This window comes from Eublepharis macularius, chromosome 8, assembly GCF_028583425.1.
Source record: "Eublepharis macularius isolate TG4126 chromosome 8, MPM_Emac_v1.0, whole genome shotgun sequence".
NCBI lineage: Eukaryota > Metazoa > Chordata > Lepidosauria > Squamata > Eublepharidae > Eublepharis > Eublepharis macularius.
This window is the reverse complement of record NC_072797.1, coordinates 114,263,898-114,283,126: the sequence shown is the minus strand read 5'-3', so window position 1 is coordinate 114,283,126 and position 19,229 is coordinate 114,263,898.

Sequence of the window (19,229 nt, the reverse complement as noted above, 5' to 3'; positions counted from 1 at the left end):
CCTCTTTGGCTTTACTTGTGGGCCTTCTGGTTTGCCACTGTGGGAAACCAGATGTGCTAGAATAAATGGCTCATTGGCCTGATTCAGCAGGGCTCTTCTTGTGTTGGAAGTAGAAAGTGTGGTCAAGTCGCAGCTGACTAATGGTGACCCCCCCCCCCCCCCCACAGGGTTTTCAAGGCAAAAGACAAAGATAGGAGGTTTGCCTTGTGTTAACTTAGAGCCAAGCTACAAGAGATGAATTACACAAGGAGGAGCACATGAAGGGAGTCACAATGTTAGCCGGGAAGCTGAGTTTTAAAAGTGATGGGAAGGCTTTGTCAATTTCCCAGCTCTACAGAGCCAGGGAGATCCCTGCTCAGAGGGTTTGTTAATTTCTTCTTTGCCTCCAGCTCTGTCAGTTTCACCTCCCCTTCTAAGAGGGGAAGAGGAAATAAACAAACCTGAGCAGGGATCTCCCTGGCTCTGTAGAGAGGGGAAATTGACAAAGCCTTCCGATCTCTTTTAAAACTCAGCTTCCCGGCTAACATTGCGACTCCCTTCATGTGTGCCTCCTCGTGTAATTCATCTCTTGCAGCTTAGCTTTTAGTATGATTATTAGAATATACACAAGGGGGGATTAGGGGAAAAAATCAGAAACAAAAAAAACACCCAAACTGCATTAAGCATTTCATTCTTATCTCCCAGGTACAATCTTTGGCCCCTCCAGTCAAAAGGATCGAGCAGCAGATGATGTGAAAGACCTCCACTTGAGGCCCCAGAGAGCCACCACCAGTCAGAGCAGACAATACTGACCTCGATGGACTAACGGCCATGACTCAGCATAAGGCCAAGTTCATTGCCAACAACAGACAAAATGAACGGAACTTGTGTGTTTCGTTATCATTATTTTTAGGAAATCTTGTTATCATAAAGGCTTCAGACTTCCTTTTCTCCAAAGAAACAACTCTAGAGGAGTTGGTGTCGGCTTTGCCGTAAAGAATGGCAAGTAGATGAGTATTTGCTGCCAATACACTGCTGTTACATACAATGTGAAATTCTAATATTTCCAGTACTGCCAAGTAGCACTTGTGACAATTTAACACATACTAAGCCTCTGGGGGAAAGAAGGAATACAGCTCGACCCTGAGCTCCAGTCCCAACTACTAACAGGATATCTTCCCACACTCTGTCTCAAAGGGGATGTTCCTTTATTACACTTCTTGCAACCACACAGTCACATCTCTCAACAGCCATCCTCTTCCGGATCGGCTGTTCCAAAACCAATCTAATGAAGACACAGCAACTTTGAAAAATGAAATCCCTGCAGTTTTATATGGCTGACATTCATTGCATTGGCTTTGGTTCAAGTCATATGGCTGCCAAGGAGGATTTGTAAACATTTGAAATATTTGCGTGTTCCTGTTAGCACTGAATTACCACCTTCTTGCAGTGCCTTTCTTAAGCAAATAGGATAACAAGTGTTGGATAAAGCACTCCCTTCTGACTTACTTGGTTCTTCTACAACTTCTGTCTTTCAATTACTCTTTGCAATACACGTTTTCCAATTACAGTGTACTTACATGCTTTTCATGTTAGAAAATGTACTAAATATGTAAGAACAGCTATCAAAACAGAAGTGTATATCTGCAGGAATTTCAAGAGATTTTGACATGGCTTAGGAAGCATCTGTGAAGCCTCTTCCCTTCCCCAGCTTGACCTCTTATGTCAATGACAACTATTCACATTAAGGGGACAGGATTTGGGGCCCTGACCTTATGACATTTGCAATGCAATCCTAAGAAGAGTTATACCCTTCTGAGTGTTGGAATAGAAGTAGTACACCATGTCGGGACACTGGAGTGTGCTATATTTCCTTTTCTGTAGAACCAGACTGTGTAATGTATGAAGCCTCCCCTTGTCTGAGCTAGAAGCTTCTGTATGACTCTTATTTCTCTTTCTGTGCCTTTGTCCTCTTTCTCCTGCTGGTCTTGCAAGAAGCGAGCTTGCAAGAGGTACGCTTATACTCCCACTCACTTGCAGCCAGATGAGCTGGCCACTTGTAATAGAAATAGTACTTAGATTAGGTTTGTCTATTTTTCTTCTGATACTACAAAAATGCAACTCAATGTGAATCAGCTTCAACAAAAGTAATTTTTTTCTCTTGCAGCTTGGAGAGTGTTTCACTCTTTCCTAACTGATCAGCTCTGCATTAAGTAACTTGCCTTCCTAGCGCTATAAGTCTATTTAACAGACTTAGAAGGATTGCACTTTGGCATGCTAATTCTGCCACCAAGTGCTCATCCTTCCCGGTATTGACAGTGAGAGAAAATCACCACCAATTTCTATAAATAAGCAATGCCTGGTTTGAGCAGTGAAGATATGGCAGATATCATTCCAATATAATTCAAACTCCAAATTAACAAGTGTTGCAATATATGCTACCTTCAAGCTACTAAACTTGGGAAATGCTGTATTTTAGATCCTTCTATCTGATTTTTTTTCTTTTAAGAAAGCTAAATCTATAAATCGTTTAATTAATGGTTAAGGTAGTCTGAAGAAGGTTCTAACTAAAAATTATTCTAAGCGCTTTCTCTGTCATCTAACATCTAAGAAAGGAGGGGTTTCTAAGAAGACAGCAAGTAGTAGTATAATTCCAGGAATAACGTTCATTCTTAGTATCTTGCTTGCTGAGAAACTGTTATGAAAAAGCTGTGGCTGAATATTGTCTATGAAGTGAGGTTTCCTGGAAATATTAGAAGGTTTAACACACATGTATAATGAACCTCTCTAAAGCACTCAGCTGGACTTTTTTGAAATACAGAACACATCTGTAGATATTGCATTAGTTTACAAAATTTCAGAATACAAAATATAGTTGACCTTTATTGCAATTTTAAGGTGTAGTAACTGCAACCATATATTTTGCTTTCAACCTCAAAGCCAAGTCAAACCCCATGCAAACTATACATGGCAGGAAGTTTCCTTGAACTCAGTGGAATTTACTTCAGATTAAACACGATTACAACTGTGCTATCAGATCAGATTTATTAATATGGTCTGTGACCAACTGTGTTGCCAAAAAACTATCCTAAGCAGAGTTACTCCAATCTAAGCCCATTGAAATCAGCAGTCTTAGACTGGAGTAACTCTGTTTAGGATTGCACAACTATTCCATCCAAACCATACTTACTAAAAAGTAGGTCTTGCTGAAGTCAGTGGTACTTACTGTGAAGTAAAGGTGCATAAGATTGAGCTATCAGGGATTTGTATCTTCTGCAGAGATTGATACTCAATAGCTGCCTCTACATTTAATCTTTCAATAAAAGGCAAAAAGAAGCCTCCATCACTTCATCATTTCTTTGATTCTTTAAGACAGCCACAGTGCAATCCTTTGAAGAAGTCCTCCAGTCTAATCCCATGGTTTTCTATGAGCTTTGACTGGAGTAACTCTGTGGAGGAGTGTTCTGATATTCATTATGGCATTCCAAGCTCATGAAACTTCTAATTAGATCTATAAGGACATTGTAACACATGGGATTTAAACTGCCTTTGAGCTTTTTTCATGTTATTTATATTTACAGTCAGGATCTAGTCATTTTGTACGTGGCGTAGAAGCATGTTGGTCAGCGTACGTTTTATACGTGCATTGCAAAACCTATTGTAGCAAAAGCCAAGTTTAGGCCACATCTGAAAATGACTAAAACTGTAGTCAGCTTTAGAAGATTAATTTTTAGCTAATAAAACAGCATACCCTGACCTGGATAGCCCAGACAAGCCAAATCTCCTCCAATCTCAAAAGCTAAACAGGGTCAGCCTTGGTTAGTAATTGGATGGAGACCTCCAAAGAAGGACAAAAAGAGGGCTATGACACATTACTATGTGACTCCAGACTGCATTTACCATTAGAGATGGGCACAAAATGGGAAAAAAACAAAATGAGAGTTTCATGTTTCATCACGTTCCACGAATCACAAAATACAAACTTCCATGAAATTGTCCCATTTTGTGATACGATTCGTTAGTTTCATGATTCGTCAGAATCTGGGGCACTTCAATGGCCTCCTTCTTACTCGGAGATCACAGGGAGACTTCAGCAGGCTCTCTTCCACCCACCCTCCGAGTTGGGCCAAGATTGCAAAATGTTGACTGGAACCCACAAAGCTGGGCCCCAGAGCCAGACAGTGGCCCTGAGACTGGGCTTGGGGGGAGGGGCCCAAAACCACCACACAGACACCTGCCCAGGTGGGAAAGATGCACAAAATAAAACCAAAGGAAACAACAAGAGTGTGAGCCCTCAAAAGAGCAGAGGAAGAATTAAGAAGAAACAAACTCGCAAAGAAAAAATAAGGGAGGCCTCAGTCAAGCTAGGCCCCAAAGCCAGGCAAAGGCCTGAAACTAGGGTGGGGTGGATTGGAGGGGAAAAAGGCACCCTCACCCAAATACCTTCCCAGCAAGGACAGGTGAGGAAAATAAGGAAGAGGCTTTTCAGTCTCTTTTGAAGCAGCAGCAAATCCAGCCAAAAGCTCCCAACTCCACTCTCTCTCACTCCAAATCCCAGCAACAGATCCTTCCTCTCTGTCTACTGGAACTAAAAGTACAAGGCAGAGAGAGGTGCCTTATATAACAAATGCTCACACAGAGCAGAACGGGAGGTCTGTGGTTGGCAGACAGACCTGCCTAACTGGGTTCGGAGAGATGAGATTAGTGTTCCCATGGCTACAGAAGGCCCATCTCCTCAGTTGTCTAGGGGATTAATCCCTCTGCTCCTCACCGTAAAGGGCAGAATGAAAGCTCTCCAGTTGGCATGGAGAGCTGCCTATCAGGGGTTTCCAATGGCAACAAAAGGTCTGCAGACATTCTGGGCCTATGTTGCCTAGAGTATCAATGGATCAGCACCAGCCTGTCTGGCATCACGAATCATTCATGGATCGAATGAATCGGGCCAAAAAGAAATGAATTTTGTGGAAACCACAGCACCACAAAATGCGTTTCGCAAAATATAAATTGGCCAATTCATCACAAAATTTGATTCGTATTTCGATTCATGCCCATGACTACTTACCATTGATTCTTCTTGGACCAAACTAGGAAGGTACACAATTGAATTCCCACCCAAGACACATGTACCTGACTAGAGCACAAAGTGATTTCAAATGACATCTTTTAAGCATATCTCTGCCTTGAGTTATTGCTATTAATTGGAACACATATTCCAATTTGGTCCTATATTGATTATATTTATTAATTATTATTATATTGTCTGGAATTACTGTGAATAACTATGCTTGACCACTGAAGAAGGCCACATGGCTGAAACACATATGGTCAGGGTTGCATAAGGCTGTGGTTTGAGGTTTTTTTATAAGATTTTAATCTGTATTGATGCTATATTTGGGCCTGTAATTGTTTTTATGTTATCCTATAATAAATGAATGCATGTTGTTGTATATTAATATATATTTATGTTGTGCATTTACTAATTTTAATACTCGGCCCTGTGATTGGGATTACTTTAACCTTCTTGGTACTTCGACCTCCATAGAAGACCACTGTTGCAGAGGCAGGTGAGGGCAAACCACCTCTGCTAATCTCTTGCCTTGAAAACTCCAGCAGGAATCACTATACGCCAGCTACGCCTTGACAGCACTCTCTACTACCACAGTAAAACCGAGGCTCCTCCCTCACTGGCGCCCTCTCCTGACTGCCTGCCATCCTACCAGCTCTCCAGGCAGGTCTCCTCCTGCCCTGGGAGTAGCAACACGTTCCAGTTGTCTCTCCCTGCAAAATCCTCCTCAGCCTTCACAGGAACCTGAATGTAAAGGCCTCCCCTTGCCCCCACCTCCCTGGCTCTGCCCCCAATCGCCACCCAGTCTCCTTGACTGGCCCTGCTCCCAGCCTATATGATACGAGGGCTGGGTAGACGCTGCAGTCTCCTGGCCCCACCCACTCCATCCCCACCTAGGGTGGGGCATTTGATCTGCTCTCTGCCTGGCTCGCCCCTGCTGCTTCTGAACCCTCCCCAGTGGCTCCCTTGGCAGCTTGGGGCCTGTGCTGATGGCAATCTCCTGTGAGCCTGGATGAAGTGGAGCCATATGGGCAACTGCAGGAGACAGGTGAGTCTGCTGAGTGGCTGCAGGCTGTTCCCCAGAGTTGTGCCTGGGCGTCGGCTGCAACTGGTCTAAGGGTGAGAAAGCCCTGGAGGCCTGTAGGGGCTCCTGCAACTGAGGTACTGCCAGAGGCTGTGCTTCAGGGCCTAAAAGGAGGGGGGGCGTGGACAAAAGGCCAGCATCGCCGGACACCATGTAAGGCTTATATCAATCAGGGAAGGCAAATCTTAATCAGTGGGACTGATAATTAAAGGCATGGGGGATGTGTGAGAATGATTACCAAACTATTAAAGAAGGTCTTGCTAATGCTTGCATAGATCTGTAGAGCATTTCCACAGATGGATTTCTGCCTGCAGGGCGTGACTTGCTCACATCCCCCTTCCCACTGCAGCCCAAACTGCCCCCAGAAATGCACCTTCTCCCCCAAAACATTTTGGGCTGCAGCAGGAGAAAGGAGGGCAGAAAGTTTTCTAATCCTCTTCCCCCCGACCCTTGCAATTTATTCTTATACCTTTAATGACATTTACAGTGAAATCCTAAACTCCAATCTATGCCTATTGAACTCAGTGGGCTTAGGCGGGAGTAACTCCGCTTAGGATTTCACTATTAATAACTGGCTTGGATGCATGGCATGGATTGACTTAATAATGATAAAGCACTTTATGTGCAGATACATGGTCACAGAGATCCTTCCAACAACCCTGTAAGGAAGACCAATCTCATTAGTCCCACATACTTGAATCCCAGCTGTTTCACTTGATTTGCCCTCTGGTCCACAATGCAAGAAGAAAACACTGTCTTCTTTTGTGCAACTGCTAATGAGGAGAGGGGCTCAAGAGCTGTGTGGAAGAGAAAATTTTAGCAGGTGCAACTTGTCTCCCACCTAGCACAACAAACAGCACCTGCTGAAAATGCTCTGTTCGCTGCACAACTGTAATATGTCCAACAGCCCCATCCTCCTTGCATTGATGACCATAAACTGTGATGCCACGTGCAAAGTTACATTTGTTTTGCATCATTTTCTCCTGATTCTGTTGCCTCCCTGGATTTCTCTGAGGCTAAACAAAGATTGTGGCTTAAGGTGTACAAAATGCTGCGTCGTATTGTTGACTAAAAATGCGATCTTTGAACGTGAGATAACTAAGAAGCTGCAACCTTTGGATGGCTCTTTATTAGCTCATGCGCTAAGTTTAGTGAATGAGTAAGGCGCCATCCAAGTGTCATTGGCTTTGCTGGCAGACCTTTCTTCTAGACGAGTGAGGCGGTTCATTGCTGCAAGGCCTCTAGCCTGCTTAGGGTGTTAAAACTGGGGATTCTCTCAGCACCAGTAAATGTCTTGCTCTTTTGTTTTGTTTTGTTTTAATGTCTTGCTCTTGAGCCTCAACCAAACCCCTTCCTTAATTATTTTCAAGAGTCTGGAAGAAAAACCAGATTTCTTCTGCAGTTTCCTTCAACTATTATAGTTACTTCTTTAAATTTTAAAGCCAGTGTGGCACAGTAGTTAAAGACTTGTTCCAGAACCAGGTTCAAACCTTCACTTGCCTTGAAAACTTGCCATGTGACCTGGGGCCCATTATTTTCTCACAGCCTAACATCACTTGCAAGGTTGTTGTGCAGATGAAAGGGAAGACCCGGGTGTATTGCCCCATGCTTCTTGGAGTAAGGGCAGGATAAATATCTGAAATAATTTCAGGCCTTAGAGTGGTTCTTCTACACAAAACCAAGAGAGAGAAACATCTGTGTGTGTGTAAGGTATCAGTAACCATCTTCCCCTAAAGGCCTTTGGCCCATCAGTCTGGATCTTTCTCTCCAATGTGTAGGCACAGCCAGAGAGTGCCAGTTATGTTATGCTGCAATGGAGGGGCCCCCTGGGCTAGGCCAGCATCCAGAGGGAAGTGAGCAGGCACCTTGGAACAGCAATCCTCTATAATATACAAACAATCTATGCCAGATGCATGGGAGTGACTGAAATAGTGGACACAGTTCTCTGAACACAGATATTTTGAAAACCAACATGCTAGGTCAGAGGTGTGCAACTTATGGCTCTACAACCAAATGCAGCTCTCTACAGAACCAAACAGGAGTCCTTACCAAGCAAGTCAAGTCAATAATTTCCCGTTTTACAGAAGGGGATTGCCAAAGCTGTAAAAGCTTGCGTCACAATTAAATGGGTTAATCTTTAAGGTGCTACCTGATTCTTTGTTGTTTTAGCTCTATAAAAAGAGGCAGAAAGTGGGCCATATATATAGTACGGGCAAGACAAAGCCACCCTTCTGGAAAAAGGAACATGAGCTGGAGCTGTAAAGAGGTCAGGAGGCTTTGCAAGGGAGATGGAGGAATTGATGCTCTTAGGAGCCCAGCCTTTCAGTCCATCTAATGTAGCAATGGAACCAAAAGAGAAGTGAGCACGTTTGCAGATGCTTTAGCAATATAAGAAATTGCTTCCTACTATTTGGTCCAATTAGGTCCGGATTGTCAACTGTGTCTGATAGCAACTCTTTATGGTCTCTAGCAGAGATTCTTCCCAGCCCTGGGGTTGTAAAGTGATGCAAAATCACGTCTGGGGGTTCACCTCGTATTGCTCTGCCAACTAGCATAGACAGTACTGTGTAATGGTTAGAGTGTCAGGGTAGGATCTGCAGGACCCAGGTTCAAATCCCTGCTTGGCCATGGATGCTTGCTGGGTGACCTTGGGCCAGTCACTCAGCATAAGCCTACCTCACAGGGTTATTATGAGGTTAAAATGAAAGAGACGAGAATGATGTAGGCCACTTCAGGTCCCCATTGAGGAGAAAAGCGGGGTCCAAATGAAGTAAATAAATAAATACATGTAATATTGATTTACTAAATGTATGGTTTGGTGAAGAGTATTTCATTATGATTTATTAATAACCATGTGTGCCAATGTCCTAAATAGGCAAATTGGTTTCCTGGTTGCAATCCACTGTCCTGAAGGTTAAAAGGCCTGTTGGATGCCAGTTGTTAGTCCTCTAACCTTAGAGCCCCTCAGCCTTGGGTGCTCTCTGGGGCAGTTTGCCTCCTTGGCCCCCTTTCCCACCTACCTCCTGATATAGAATCATAGAGTTGGAAGGGGCCATACAGACCATCTAGTCCAACCCCCTGCCCAGTGCAGGATCAGCCTAAAGCATCCCTGACCAATATTCATCCAGCCTCTTCTTGAAAACTGCCAGTGAGGGGGACCTCACCACCTCCCTAGGCAGCTGGTTCCACTTTTGAACTACTCTGACCGTGAAAAAGTTCTTCCTTATATCCAGCCGGTACTTTTTTGCATGTAATTTAAGCCCATTGTTTTGGGTCCTACCCTCTGCTGCCAACTGGAACAGCTCCCTGCCCTCCTCCAAATGACAGCCTTTCAAATACTTAAAGAGAGTGATCATTTAATGAAAGATATTAGGGACTGAATGTGAGTGCAAAGAAAACACATGCTCTGTCTCTGTGCTTGGGGCCTGCCTTGAGAGCATAACTTTTGCTTGAGCATAACTTTTGCTTAGCTTCTGAGATCTGACAAGATCAGGCTCATCTGGGCGATCCAGGTTAGAGTTCCCTAGCCTAGTAGAAGAGCAGAAAACCAACTCCAAAGCACTGGCTATATCTGCATTGATGCTGAACTGTGTACCACACGGGCAACATCTTACACTTTGCACTTGACTTGTGGCACAGTTACCAAAAATGTCAGCCACCACTGGTTTTATACATGGTGGGGTATCTCTAGCCCTCACTGTGGCCCCTGTACTCTAATGAGAAAGCCACTGAAAGATCTTCTCTTAGTAGTTTCAAACAACCAGCAAAGCAACCACAGTTTGATATTTATAGTGATGGCCAACATGAAAATATTCTCGCATTATATTCTGATGGAGAGATCACAACATGCTTTTTCCCTTGCTCAGCCTTGAGTGTAAGTCATGTAGTCCTTAAAGTAAACTCAGCCTTTCACAGATGGTGGTGGTGGTGGTGGTGGGTGGTGGTGGTGGTGGTGGTTGAGGCAAATATCACAACACAGCTGGGGAGGCAACATCTAAATCACAGAGGAAGTGGAGAATCTGGAACTCCCTGTGGTGTGTGTGGAAGGAATGATCCATTATTTTCCCCGTACAACAACCTGAGAGGTAGATTAGGCTGAGAAAGAGTAGTTGGCCCAAAGTTACATAGACACTTTGTAGATCATATGGGCCTCTGCTACATTCTCACCCGCTCTCAGAAATGCAGCAAACCCTGTTCTGTTGACTGGGCAAGGCCATACTCCTATTATTTGCAACAAGGTTGTGCTAGTTGCTTGGGAATCCCAGTGAGTGTACTGAAAAGACTCTCATATGCACACAGTCAGAAGAGAGTTACCAGTGCAATTCTAAACAGAGTTACACTCTTCAAAGCCTGTTTGTTTCAATGGACCAACAAAAATGTAACTCTACTTGGGAGTGCACAACAAGTGTCCAATCAGGGCCGATTCCAGACGGCCCTCCCCATCCCGAAACGCCGCGCGTCGTCATGCGCAAAACGCGAAATATCACGTTTTCTCACGCGAGTTTTACGTGACGTCGCGCAAAACTCATGCGAGAAAACGTGATATTTCGTGTTTTCCGTGCAATGATGCACGACGTTTCGGGATGGGGAGGGCCGTCTGGAATCGGCCCTGGTATGCTGCAAAAATATTCTGGGAGGTGGAGTGCTCTCCACTCCTCTGTGGGGTGTCCCGGTAGTCAAATGAATAATCAACAGTCACCCCAAAGCACCCTCTGGTTTCTCCAACTCAGTCATTTTTCTGGCATCATCATGTAATTATTTTTTCATTATTTATAAGGCCAATATACACAGTCATATCTGCTGCTGCTCTATTCAGTTCAACAGAAAAGTGGCGGGATTCTCTGGTCAAAACTCAAGAGTTCTCTAATAGTAAACTCTGATCTAAAGGATTACATTGTAAGTATTTGAACTACTTAGTACATTTTTATCTTGCCTTTCTTCCAATGTGGTGGTAATGGTTCTGCTTTCCCCATTTTATCATCACGACAACCCTGCGGAGTAGGCAAGAGAGAGAGAGAAAGAGAGAGAGACTGGTCATAATAAGGTCATCCAACTATTGTCATGGCAAAGTGAGGATCTTAAGATCCCAAGCTTTAGACTAAAACTCTGATCTCTACCCCTCCCTGGCTTGCATGTATTAACATAAGAAGGAAAGAGAAGAGATGAAAAAGAAACGAAGTGTTCAGATGTGATGTATTTCAAGACCGTTGCTGGAAGGAATGAGCTGTGACCTCACCACTTTTCCACGAGGTATACGTCTGAATAATCAATGATTACCCCAAACCTCATGCCGTGGTCCTTTTCTAACACAGCTAGTTGTCTGAATTCACCTTGAAATTACTGTGTTTCATTATTTATAAAGTCATCTGACTGTGAGTACAACCATACAAATGTTCCAAAATGAATCATAGCTGCTAATACTCATTCACTTCAGTAGAAGAGCTACGGAAACTGGTCAGCAGAACAGAATATTGGAAAAAACACTGGCAGCGCAATCCTGGGCAGAGTTACTCTAGTCTAAGGCCCCTGAAATCACTGGGCTTAGACCAGGTTAACTCTCTGTGTAGGATAACACTTAGGCTTATTAAAAAGATGGCAATTTCAAGGCTGAGGAAGTGATGTGAGGGTTAGTAAGTCAGAAATCGATCAATTCAGAGCCAAATCAGATATGACACTGAGTGCCATATAAATAGTCCTCAATATTTGTTGTGCTTTACAAAACATAATGGTGGAGGCAACCACACTAAAACAGAAGCCCAGTCTAGGGTGGGGTTGAGGGGATTCTTTTCTCTCAAGACATTTTCTCCCCGATTAACTGCTCTCAGAAGCTCGTGTGGCAGGGGCATCTTGCAAGAGACAAAACAGAGAAAAAGAGCTTGAGGAGTTAAGCCACACTAAGTCTCTTCCATTTCAGTCATGCCCCCTATGCCAATGTAATGTTACACCAGCAACACCCCAGGATAGATGTTTAAACCCCCACAGAACGCATAATATTGAAAAAAATATTGGAAAAAAAAACAAGTTCTCCCAAACCCTGGGGCAACTCAGAATGCCAACTGAGGGCCAAACTACAAGTGACGCCTGACACAGGTTGAACACTTGTCAGCTTACCTCAAGTTTTGATGGGAAATGTAGGCATACGGCTCTCCATTTAATTGAAGCTTACAGAGCGGCAGTCTGGGAGGGAGAACATGTGGTCAGGAGGGGAGTGCAGGTATCGGGCTCTCGCTGGGAGTCCCCCTTCCCCTCTGCTGGGTGTGGGGCAAGGGGTTCTGTAAACTTCAATTAAATGAAGAGCCAAGCTGTAAGACCAGGATGCCTACATTTCCCATCAAAACTTGAGGTAAGCTGACAAGTGTCCAACCCGTGTCAGGCATCACTTGTAGCTTGGCTCTAAGTCTGCAGCCAACCACAACCCTTCAAAGCACTATATAAACCCTGGCCAGGACACCCACAGTTCAAATGACAGAGTGGGTAGCAGGGGCACTACCTCTGAAACCTCATGTTGGACACAGCAAGGTCCCTTCACACTACGTACAGCCAAGGGAGAGAAGAAATGTCGCCTCTGCTTCCTGTTGCTGTGCTCAGAGTCCTTATAGCTACTCCATCTGAGGACCCCAACATCCAATAGGAGCCTTCACTTTTCCAGCTATGGATACAGGGACCATGAACCCCACACAAATGAGCCAAAGAGGAGGGCCCCTGGCCTGATGCAAGATGGCTACTGCTGTTCAGCCTCCTCCCCCCCTTCCACATACCACGTATTTCCTCTACATCCCTCAGCAGTTGCTAATAGTACATAGGTGTAATATAGAAAGAGGGAGGCCCTGGCAAATGTGCTGGCAGGACATCACTGCAATGGTCACACCAGACTAAGTCCCACCCATAGAGCACAACTACCACCCAGGGTGACCACAGGCCCCTCCACTTTGGTCTGTGCTGCTGCTGGCCAAGCACCCATGATGCCTGTTGCCTTGCATGATCAGAGAGCTTCATGGCACTCCCCAGCAGGCCCAGTTCCACAGCAGCTCCCTGCAAGGAGTGGATAAGTATTGGCTTAGAAGGTACACCATGTCCCACAAGAGATGCGTCCTACCTCTGGAAGCCTCCAAAACAGAGGCTAAGGGGGATGTCCTTTGCAGCTATGGTAGAACATTGATCATTACTGTCCTTGGATGTCCCAGCAGGCAGCTGCCCAACAGGAACACCAACAGTTCCCCTCTTCACTAGCACTCCACGATATAATAATGATGAAAAATTATACACATTGAATCAAGTACAAATAAGGAAAATCAACAATGTATAAAGAATGTGGTCGCCATCAATCACTAACCATAACATAAACGCCAGTCAGTCAACAATATACATCATAGATCATAGATAAATAACATCCAGAATCCAGTATCTGAACAAATCTCTCAGTAAACATAGATTATGTGTCAAGAACAAGAAGTTCCACAAATATCCCAAAGTTCCGGCCAATATCCCAGCCCGACACGCTGCTAGCAAAAGATTGTTTCGCTGCACAGGCTTTCTCAGGGGCTGTCGTGTAACTAGTGGAACACTTGCATGCTCAAAGGAATGTCTGGTCTGGTCTAGTTTCAGCGGCAACAATTGTTTTGCTAGCGGCGTGTCGGGCTGGGATATTTGCCAGCTACTCCCAGGATTGATTGGACCTCCGTCTGAGCTACAGGCAGCTCCACCCTAGTCTCCTGTGGAGGGAACGGCTGGCCATGATTCAGATCGTACTGATAACCTTTCAGGGACATTTGGATTGTGGAACTTCTTGTTTTTGACACACAATGTATGTTTTCTGAGAGATTTGTTCAGATACTGGATTCTGGTTGTTATTTATCTATGATGTATATTACTGACTGATTGGAGTTTATATTATGGTTAGTGATTTATGGCGACTACATTCTTTATTGTTAATTTTCCTTATTTGTACTTGATTAAATGTGTATAATTTTTCATCATTATTATATTGTGGAGTGCTAGTGAAGAGGGGAACTCTTGGTTTTGCTTTGCTTTGTTCCCCCCAAGTGCCTCTCTTTTGGTAGACAGCTGCCCAACAGGGACAGAGGCTAGGCTGGTGCTTATTCACAGTATAATGCCAACCCACTGCCCACTCCTCCAATCACTACGGGTGTTTTATGCAGCCGGTATGATGGAAGTGGGGGTTGCTGGGATGAATAGGAGCTTGTGGTAGCAATGAACTCCCTAAATGCAGGAGAAGAATGCAGGGAGAGGATTACTGACCCAAATGATTGACATCTTGGTCAGCTAATCAGCATGAGTGGCCCCTTCCAAAGGATTGTGTTGAATGGTGCAAAATGTTCACTGTTCCAGAGACTCCTTCTAGCTGTCTGACAGCTACCCACTTTCAGAACTTGAACTGAAAGCCCTGGCTATGCGGTACCTCTGCAGTCCTACTTCACAGATCCCTCCTGCCCTGGAATATACGGCTCAGTTCCACCCCAAGGCTGCTGGGGGATTCCTAATACCCTATTCTGTGGCCTTTAACTATGGGCTCAATGGAAAGCATGGTTACAGGACTATCCGCTCCTATGTGATGTGTGGCTTCTGGTCTGGCCTCTTCGTTCTTTTTGTTTGCTCTTGTTTTGCTATACAAAAAACCCTGCAGCAATACAGTCAAAATATCCATACCTTCTAATAAATTATTGTTCAGTTCAATTTATGTGTTAGGGTCATTGACCGGCCCAAACATAGCAAGCACATCACCAACACATAAAAAGAGCATGTACACGCTAGATGATATATTACTGAGACAATGCTTTGACAGAGGTAGACGTGTGTAACTCTGCTTAGGACTGCATTGTAAGTTCCATAACAGTTTCATGTTAATAAGCAAAGTAGAAACCTCTTTTCAGAAAAACAGGCAGGGTGTTATAGCTGGGATATACAGTCCGGAAACAGAATGTGTCCATGGGAAAATAGCATAGCTAGACAGGAATCGATAAGCTATTAAATGAAAAGGAAAGTGAAATGCTTTACATAGGAAAACCCAAAAAGGGTGTCAAGAACATTGGCTCAAAGGGGTCAACACCCTTAATAAGAGAGAGAGAAATGTGGTCATAGTAATGTTGTTTTCCACAGTTAGCTTCTTTGTGGTTTCCCCTGCAGGCTCTGGACCCAGTGATTAAAAAATAATAATAATAAACTAGGTAAGCCAGAGCGTACCTCCTACTTATCTCATTCTCAGATGAAGGCATGAGAAGGAATGCTGCTGGGATCTCTCGGGTCTACTTTGTGCTGGACCTACAGCACATTTTTCTTTCCCCCTTTGATTCCCACAGAGCTGGTACGCTAGTACTAATTAATGGGCCTGCCTGTCTTGTTTCTACTCATAATTAGCCACCATATCAAAAGCCAAGATTACTTGGGACCGCTGGGTTTTCTTTGGTGAGCTGGGAAGAGAATAAGAGACGCTTCAAGTGTGCTGTCCCTGCCGAAATCACTCAGTCGATCTGCTCTGGCCAACACGGTTTGGTATACCACTTTGTAGATATTGGGTCGCCTAATAAAAAGGGCTAGCAGGAACGGAGCTGTCCTTGGTGCTAAAGGTTTCAACCCCACACACCCCTAATCCAGAAATATGCAAACAGAGTGCAGTGGTATTTGAGTCCTTAATGAGAAAACTACTTTCCTGGTGTAAGTTAAGTGGCTAAAGGCTCCTGTGCACTCTATAGGATCTATACAGAGAGGGCTTCCCAAAAGATCTCTACATGATCTCCATTGTTTGGTCTTGCCAATCTCTGCTGGGAGTAGATGATTTTTTTTCATCCATGCATCAGGTATGATGTAGCTATTAAATTACTAACCATGTAGATACAGATAAGGCATCTCTGCATGAACCGCTGCCCCAGGCTTGCCTTCTGGCAATCAAGAAGTAATCCAGATGAATGAAGTGTAGAAGCACAAAGGGTGTGTTCTTTAAAGGGAATCTTTATATATTCCAAAATTCTTACCTTTATATACTCTGAAATAAGCTATTTTGACAAGTAAAGTGTGCTTTCAATTGTAATTTTTAAAAAACAGGAACAGCGTGTCCTTTTTTTAAAAAAAACCATTTCAGCCAACAGAAGTGCAGGAAACAATCTTTAATTCTAAATCAGTACGATAGATTTTTTTTTAATGACTGGATTGGAAATACTTATCAGAGTTTCAGACATAGCTATATGCTCAACTGCTTCTCTTCTTGCAATAGTGTTTTCTTCTCTGCTACTATACTTGTAACTTAATTTGTAAAAAGGTTGGTGGGCCAGGGCAGACGTTCTTCCTGGAAATTCCTCCCTGACCTGAAAGTTGCATCTCCTGGCTCTCAAAAGGTGGGGAGGAGACTTTTCTGAGTTGTGATGTAAAGGCACTGTGTGTAGACTCAGAGACACAACCATATCACAGAGGATTAGGAGTACAGTGTATGCCAGAAGTTGTTCCTAATCTTTGGGGGGTTGGTACAGATGGGCCAACCATCTTCCATTCTCAGGCTGCATGAAGCTATTTTAGTGTTGATCTTTATTTCACTCTCCACTTTTGGCTATGCATCATCCTCAACAAGTCTAGGCATGCTCTGCTGTGTGTCTTATACAAGGAACCATCTCAGCACAAGTCCAGGCTTGCCCCGCAGCTGGTGACAGGCCCGGACTTGTGCAATACCAGACAGCCATCCCTAAATCAGATGATAACTTCCAGATTCCAAAAGCACATTTCAAGTCTCCTCTCATGTATTTCAAAAAAATCACTTTAAGGAATAAATACTCCATCAAAAAATCATTCCTGTGGCACTTCATCCCCTCCCTCCCCGAAATTACCTTTGCACATGCTTCAAGATGTAAGAAAAGTATACTGCAGTCTACTGGGTGTGTGGGTGCCTTGGCTTTTGAGCTTGTGCTCAGCTGTTCCAGGAAAACACCCTCCCCTTCTCCTATTTCATTCCCCTGACATAATTTACAACCTCTTTATCACCCCTGAGTCTCTTTATTACTCTTGGTTGATACCAGGCTGCTTGCCAAGGAACTGGAAACAAGAAAAAACAAGAACTGGGCACGTGGCACGAAGCAAAACTGGCAGAGTCCGTCACATGTGTTTACTGCCTTGACGAAGTACAAAATCTTTCCAGGCTTAGTTTTTGTTGTTGCTGTTGTTAATGGCAGATCGGGGTTAAATCAGAGCTGATTAAGCTCCCAAAGCTGACACATACTAAGGCAGACTATTGGTTTATCAATGTCAGTCTTGTGTATCCTCAATGGAAGCAGCTCCAGAATCTCAAGGAGAAGTTCTAGGGACTAAATCCTGGAGCTTCTGCTCTGCCATTGAACTGTGATCCCTCCGTGCCATGCCTCATTGTTTGTCCAATGTCAAAAGCTCTAGGCATATTTGTTAGCGTGTACAAAGTATTGGGACCCCTCCCTCAATTGGAGTATCCATCCTGTTTGGAGCCACTTTTTAAGTGGAATGCATTAGGGTCTACTTACATTAAAATGGATTTTGTTCCTCCAATTTCTGCAGCTAGAGAAGTATGGTGCATAATATCACAACTATATCGATTTGACCTGCTCTCACTTGCTAACTTTTTGGTCCAATCCAGATGTAAAAATTGGGCAGAAATCTTTCTTATGGAAGGCTTGGACAGATAAGGGAATTTTTACTTTAGATCAACTGATAGGTAATGATGATGAGTTCTTGTCATGTTTCCAACTGAGATCTAAATATGATTTGCCAACTTCTTCCAAATGGCAATATTTACAATTGCAACATTGTTTGGAGTCCAAATATGGTCTGGCAGCTTTGAGTACTTCAGAATCTCCCCCACTTTTGGAGATTCTTAATGAGTCAATACAGAAAGTGAAACCTACAATATTAGTATATAAATATTTGAGGTCGGTGAATAAATATGCTATACAGAGCCATAGAGATTAATGAAAAAACTATCTGGAGTGTCCAATTTTACTAAAGCTACGAGACAAGGCTTTAAACCTGTTGCTGCTATGGATCTTAAGATGTGACTTATTCAGCAAAAAATTATGTTTAGGGTATACACCGTGGCATCTTTTTACTAAAGATTTAAACACAGTGTCTAATGGAATAATTCACTAAATGCATCTCTTAAGCATATACTTTGGACACTGATTATTCCAATTTTGTACTTTATATAATTATTGCTCTTGGTATTTTCCCACTTTCAGGTTATAATTTATACGACACAGAATCCTTTATGTTTGTACTTGTATTTCTTCCAGACGATACATGACATGGCTCTCAATTTGTGGTGTTTGCTACTGCATAAATACCACTGTAGGCACAGTGAATCATATAATTTTGCCATGTTGAATGTGTGTCCTTTGCATAAGTATAAATCTTGCACAGAAAACACTCAAGATTTCCCAGGGATTTTCTGCTAAGAGTGTGCAAAAAAAGAAGCAGATTTGGTTCTTTTGTCATTTTAAAAACTTGATTCGATTACTTGGATATTGGAATGAGAGGCAGTATATTAGTTTACCAAATGCCTCTTCCTCTTACCCTTCCCCCCCCCACTCCCCCAGAAAAGAATTCTGATGGATTATACCCATCACCTAAGGGATGCTCCCTGTCAAATTTCAGACAGATTGAACAAAAATACTGTTTAATAGGGTTTTTTTAAATAAAGTTTTCCCCTCCCTTCCCAAGTTCTTCAAACAGGAACCGAGAATCCTATTTTCAAACCAAAGCAGAGTGCAAGGGCAGGGAGTGCTAAGCCCTACTCCCCCCCCCCTTCCTTCATCTTATTTTATCTCACTATATTCAGTTGATGGGTTTCAGCATTTTTCTTCTAATCCAGCTCACTTTTGGGAACTGACACTTTCAATTAAGTAACCCTGTAAGGCAAGTTAGGCAGAGCAATGTTTACTTACTATAGTTACTATTCGTGCAATATATTTTTGAACACACTCACTTTATGCAGGATTGTGTAGATGGATATCAGATGCTCCTACACACAGACACACCAATTAGAGTACCCCTGTTGGTGTGCAGATAGGCTAACCGTTCTGGTTGGTCAATGTCTTCATCAGCCCCATATCAGCAGAGTCACTCTTGCTTTCC